The sequence below is a fragment of the Alexandromys fortis genome, unplaced genomic scaffold (genome assembly GCF_014885135.2).
Source record: "Alexandromys fortis isolate MF-2015 unplaced genomic scaffold, M_Fortis_MF-2015_v1.1 scaffold_258, whole genome shotgun sequence".
Taxonomy (NCBI): domain Eukaryota; kingdom Metazoa; phylum Chordata; class Mammalia; order Rodentia; family Cricetidae; genus Alexandromys; species Alexandromys fortis.
This window is the reverse complement of record NW_026068132.1, coordinates 854,820-861,238: the sequence shown is the minus strand read 5'-3', so window position 1 is coordinate 861,238 and position 6,419 is coordinate 854,820. Positions and strand designations below refer to the sequence as shown.

Sequence of the window (6,419 nt, the reverse complement as noted above, 5' to 3'; positions counted from 1 at the left end):
CGAAGCTCCTGAACTGGGTTCTAGCACACAGAGTGCAGACATGGGGGCACGGCGTGCGGCAATTCGAAGAGACAACTGAATCAACAGGACTAAGACAAGGAAATGGATGGGACCCTAAAGTGGCCACCTGGCCAAGCAGCCATGGTTGCCCCTGGCAGCATCAGTGGACTGAGCTCCGGCTGAGTTCAGAGGACAGTGAGGACCTCGGTCATGCTGTCAGGTTGGGGACACCCAGTCCTCACCACTTGGCTGAAGTAGTCTTAATAATTCCTGGAACCAGACAATTCACCCGAATGCTCCTGGGCGCCAACTCCAATGCCAGTGCCCTGGTGAGATCTAGCAGGTCTATCTTGCTGACATTGGAGGCACCCAGTTCCTGAAAGAGAATTATGCATGTTTGAGATGGAGAAGGGGTAGAAGAAAGTGTCTGTTGGAGTTCTCATGCACAAAGGATCACAGCTGAGTAAGCCCAGTGCTCAGACACACTCTGCCCAACCTTGTTAAAGAACAAAGCTGTATGGATACAAGCTCAGCCCAAGACATCAGGAGTAAAACAAGGGTCTATCCTAGATGCTGTCCCTGGGTGGCTCTGAAAAATACATGGCTACCCCTTCCTCTGCACCAACCAAGAACTAACCAAGCTCTTACCACAAGTGGAATACAAGCTAAGATGGAAGACCAAGATGACAGTAGTGCTCCTAAGAAGAGAGATGCAAGAGGAGACATGAAGCTAAAGATTTATCCCCAGCCAAGGTGTTATGACAGCCACATGGTGCAGTGAAGGTCCCATTTCTAGCCCCACTCTGCATGAGGAAACTGAGGCCAATGAGTGGTTGAGATTCCGATCCTAATTCTCGTAAACAGAATGTCCATGTTGATCCCTTATACTAGTGGTTCTCAGCCTTCCTAATGCTGAGATCCTTTAACACAGTTCCTCATGCTGTGGAGATTTCCCCCCAAAATAAAATTATTTACATTGCTACTTCATAACTAAAATTTTGCTACTTTTATAAATCCTAATATAAATATCTGATGTTTCTGATGGTGTTAGGTGATCCCATATAAGGGTTGTTTGACTCCCCCCAAAAGGGATCATGACCCACAGGTTGAGAACCGCTGCCTTATAAATGTTCTCTTCTTCTATCTCTTCCAAGAAGAGATGAGCAGAAACTAAATGCTAGAAGGAAGAATAGAGGAGGTTTGGTGAAGTGACCCCAGACAGGGGGACAAATGCCTATCAGTGAACACTAAGAAACAGATAGAGACGGGAGGAGAGGAGGTTTGGTGAAGTGACCCCAGACAGGGGGACAAATGCCTATCAATGAACACTAAGAAGCAGATAGAGATGGGAGGGAAGGAGACTAATTAAATGAAGGTCATCAGACTAAAGAGATGGCTCTGTCAGTAACATGCTTGTGGTGAAAGCTCGAGGGCCTGGGGCTGATCCCCAGCACCCATGCAAATCTGCAGTCCTGGTGCTGAAAAAGCAGACACAGGGAGATCTCTGGAGCTCACTGGCCAGTCAAGCCAAATCGGATTGGTGAGCTCCAGGTTCAGCCAGAGACCTTGTCTTTAAAAGAAAATGGTAGACAGAGATACAGGAAGACATTTGTTTTTGACCTCTGGCTTCACACACTCTACATACACACACACACACACACACACACACACACACACATACACACAGACGGGGAGATGGTCAGGAGGTCAGGAGGTTAGAGAGAATTGGCTCAGTAGTTAAGAGCCCTAGTTGCTCTCCCTGAGGTCTGGGATTGAATTCCCAGCCCCCACATGGCAGCTCACACTTAGAACAGCAGTTCTAAGGGATTGACTGCCCTCTTCTGGCCATAGGCACTACACACATGTGGCACATAGGTGTTCTTTCAGGCAGAACACCCATACATATAAAATAATTTAAAATTTTTTAAAAGAAAGAAATGACGGTTGAGAACTTTTTCTTCTCCTAGAGACAACCTTCTGCCGGTATGTAACGCGTCGGTGAGGAGCACAGTAAGACTCAGGTCCAGGCACAGATGCACAGATGCACTCACTGGACACAGAAAACAAAGTGTAGGAAATGGCCTGGTGTAGGTTTTTCCCTTCAGAATGAAATGGGAAAGCCCCGTCGTAGGTGTGAGTAAGTACAAGGGGATTATTTAGCTGTAAGACCAGAGTCTAGACAAGGATGATCAGCTCACACAGTTAAGGAGATTAAGAAGGAAAAAAACCACAGCCTCTTCCCCTGCCTGTGCTCCTGGAATACTACCTTCATGCAGAAACCCCAGATTTAAAAATAATAGCCACACAGAGGGAAGGTAGATCTAAAGACTTCCTCCTGGAGGAGCTGAACCAAGAGCTAGCCCAGATTTGAATTCTCCACTTCTCTCCCTGTGTCTCCTGTGACTCTGGAGCATACTGTCCCTGGCTCATCTATAATCTCTCTGCTGGATGTGTCTGAATCTGTGTCCTTGTGTCCTGATGCATATTTTGTGACTCTGTCTTTAACCGAGGGCTTTGTTCTCTCTCTTTTACTGAACAGCACAGAAAGCATCACGTGGCAGGGAATGAGGGACACTTCTCAGAAATCTTCAACAAAGTTTCACAAGGGATTAAGTCACTGGCTGCAGCTGAGACAGATAACAAGGCAACAAAGGCTCTGAAGCAATAGCCATGTGTCATTCCCAGCATTCATGGTGGATAGGTGTTGCATGCTCCCAGAATTCATAGCAGATAGGTGTTGCATGAGGTTGCCTTTGACCTGTTTTATTCTCAGAAAATGATTGTTATAGCACACATATGAACACACAAGCATTGCCCTCTGGGCCAGGGGCATGGAAGAGTATCTACTTTAACATAGTTATGCACTAACTTGGGTTGCAAAAGTCAGCTATGTAGGAAACCCTAGGCAAGTGATGCCAGTTGTCATGTTGTTCTCTTCAAGGCAGGCTCAGCAAACAGTTTGAGCACACAGCATGCTAGCAGCATTAAGTCTTAAATGACCTCAAGGTGTATTATTAACTCTGATGTAAGGTCCAGCAGAAGTTCCAGTCTCTTAGAGTGTAAGAGATATTTTCATTATGATTACATTAACATAAATTCCAAACTCGTTTCGTGACAATGCTTCCAAGATGCTGGCAGCTATGATCCATAGATAATTACGCCATCAAAAATGCCTGTCCAGTGAGCAGAAAGGCATATTGACTCTCAGGCCCTTGAATAATAGGGGCGCATCAGAGAAAGTCAGCTCCATGGTCAGCATGTGCCAGCCACTTCAAGAGGGATGCTTCCTAACAAACAGTCTGAGAAAAAAAGTCGTGATCTCGTGAATTGAGACGCCAGAAGGAGTGACTCAGAGGGAAGGAGAGACTGCGATGAAATGCCACATGCAAGTCACAAATGGTCTTTCAGGGACATTAGGAGTGAAGCTAAAGTGTCTGGGAAGCCGCTCAGTGGTGGCTGCCCGCAGTTCAAATTTTAAATCATCTCTGAGGACACAGTGGAGGTCACTCAATCGAGGGCAGAGAGGAAGGAGGGCAATGAAGATGGTGTCATCAAAACAGAAGCTAGGGAAGACAGTACACCAAGGTCAGCTGTTAGAACCTTGACTCCGTGCTTAGAATACAGCAGGGACTACTGACAGGTAGGACAAGATTCAATCCATGTCCATCTGGTCTACCAAAGAGAACTGTGAACAAACCCATAGGGATGAATAGAACAGGAAGTGGGGGACTAACAGACCCTAAGATGACTTAGAGTCATGTGACAGAGCCTCTCCCGGAGCCTTAAGGGTAAAGAGTGAGTTCACGGTAGGCAGAATGTCTGAGCCCATAGATCCAGTCCTGCTCAAGTCCCCAAAGAAGAACACAATGAACAATGTACAACCCAACAAGACTCTTCCTGATACGTTCGTGGCCATGTGCTCAGGTCCTGGAACAGTGTCTAACATAGTAAATGCTCAATACATGTGATGGTTAGTCTTGGCTGTCACCTAGATTGATTGGCAGATACTTAGATTTGTAAAGCACACTCCTGGATATGTCTGTGAGGGTGTTCCAGAGAGATTCTCTCTCTCTCCCCCTGTGGTCTGCATGGGACTCTGGATATAGAATTCTCAGCTTCAGCTACTTCTCCAGCACCATGCCTGCCTGCACGCTGCCACACTCCCTGCCATGATGAAAATGAACTGAACCTCTGAAACATTAAGCAAGCACCAATTAAATGCTTTCTTTCATAAGAATTGCTGTGGCCATGGTGTCTCTTCACAGCCATAGATCTTTAACTAAGGACAGAAGGGAAAGAAGGAAGCTCACCACTGCAGGCACCTGCTCTTTTCCTTACGGTGAGAAATGCCCCCACTCCAAAGCCCTCCTGACATGATATTCTGCCTCAACACAGCGCATAAGAAAACAAAGCCACACATGGTCTGAAACTGCACTGAGAACCAAATCTTCCTCCCTGTGTTTTATCAGATAGCTTGTCATGATGACAACAAACCAGAGTAACAGTCACTGAGCAAATAACTATTTAAGCCATGAGAAGAAAGAGCAGGAAGATGTAGGGGCTAGATTGAGAAATAAAGCACAACATAGCACAGATTGGCCCTACCATCCAGGGCCTGCCTTTACAATAACTTCTAGAAGGAGCCCAGTACAGAGCTAATATCTGGCCCCAGTTCCCTTGGCTGGCCTCTCACCTTGTCCCACACCTGTTCACTGGTCTCCAGCATGCTCCCCACCAGAGTGCTCCCTACCAACGTGCTCCCCACCAGTGTGTTCCCCACCAGAGTGCTCCCCACCAGAGTGTTGACTGCAGCATTGTACGTGCCAGGAAATCCACATCTCCACAGGGCTCCAGGCCCTGTGGAGAGAGTTGTGGGGAGGGTGGGGATGGCCTGAGGAGGACTCATCTTTCAGGGCAGCCTAGGAGGGCAGGTCCTCGAGGCACAGCCGGTGATGCTACATTAACCAGAGATGGTCACAAAGACCCTGTGAAATCCAAACTCTTATAAAGGAAACCATCCCAACAGGACCAGAAGTCCCTGAGGTCTAACTTGTTCTCCGGGAACATCTGCTGGGGCATCCCCCATTCCTTCATACATTTCTCCAACTGTGGAGTTCTGTCACTTTGTAGAAGGCCTGGACCCCCATTCCCACCCTGCCTCTCCCACAGCTGAGCAGTGAATCAAAGGTTCTGAGCTCCCTTCTCCTTGTCCTCTCACCTTGGCCACTCGCCATTGCCGGTCCTCAGCCTTCCCCACCTGGCACAGAGTGCCAATCGCACGCGGCCCTCCCCCTGCAGCATGGCCACTGCCCGGTCCATGTTATGCTGTTTCTGGCTGCTGCTGACTACGTGGGCCCCATCCTTGGCCAGTCGTCAGGCGATGGCAAAGCCAACCCTGTGGACAGGCAGAGTGCAAGTCAGCCTCCCCCCTATCCGGCTCCCTCCCGGAAACCCACCAAGATGTGGGTAACCTGCTCTACAGCTCAGAGTCTTGCCACAGAGGCCAAGGTCCCTCTGGGTGAGAGGCTGAGACCCTAGAAGATCAGAACACTCACCTGTCCGCGAAGTCTGTGAGCACAGCCACGCGCTTAGCCAGGACTCTGCTCCCGGTTATTCCACTGCTCTGCATCCTCGCAGAGAAGCCAGTGCTTGACTGGGACAGGCACCAGTGGCCCAGACCACTGCTCCAGGCATGGTGAACAGGCCTGGCTCTGCTGGATCCTGCTGCCCTGGAGGAGAGTCCGTCTCACTTCTCAGTTGTGGATTGGTGAGCATAAGATAGTTTCCTACCTCCCCCATATCTCTCTCTGTGTCTCTGTCTCTCTCTGTCTCTGTCTCTCTCTCTCACACACACACACACACTTCTTAGGCAGCCAAGGCTAGCCCAGTTAGACAGAGTATATTTCTGATACCTGAGCCTATAAGAGTTGGATCTCAGTGGCAGAACACTTGCCTGGCACATATAAGCCCTGAGCTTCATCCCTGTCACTCAAGAAAGAAAAGGGGAGGGAGAGGAGGGAAGGGGAGAGGGGAATCAGAGGAAGGTGAGGGAAGGGAATAAGTATTAACTGATAAGAGTGAAATGAGGGTCCATATAAGACAGTGAATTAGAAGCCCTACTGGTTCAACGGAATGAAAGAAAAAAGTCAAAATAATACACAATAATCTCTATTCCTGAAAGAGATAATAACTGAACAATAAACTTAAAGCCAGGTGAGAACCCCCACAAAGCAGGCAGGAGGGCCCATGATCACGCACCCATCTGCAGCATATGGCTAGGGGCTTAGGACCAAGGTTCACAGGAGACACTGGCAAAGCCTGCCCCACTGCCACACACACACACACACACACACACACACACACACACCAATGATGTCACCAGAACAACTAGCTGGAGGAGTGAAACCAAGAGCTGGCCA

The 6,419-nt window shown here is 48.5% G+C and overlaps 1 pseudogene; it reads right to left on the bottom strand.

Moving 5' to 3' along the window:
- Positions 1 to 238: 238 nt before the first annotated feature.
- On the bottom strand, positions 239 to 6,208 carry LOC126490886 (dehydrogenase/reductase SDR family member 2, mitochondrial-like; annotated as a pseudogene).
- Between the last annotated feature and the right edge of the window lie 211 nt (positions 6,209 to 6,419).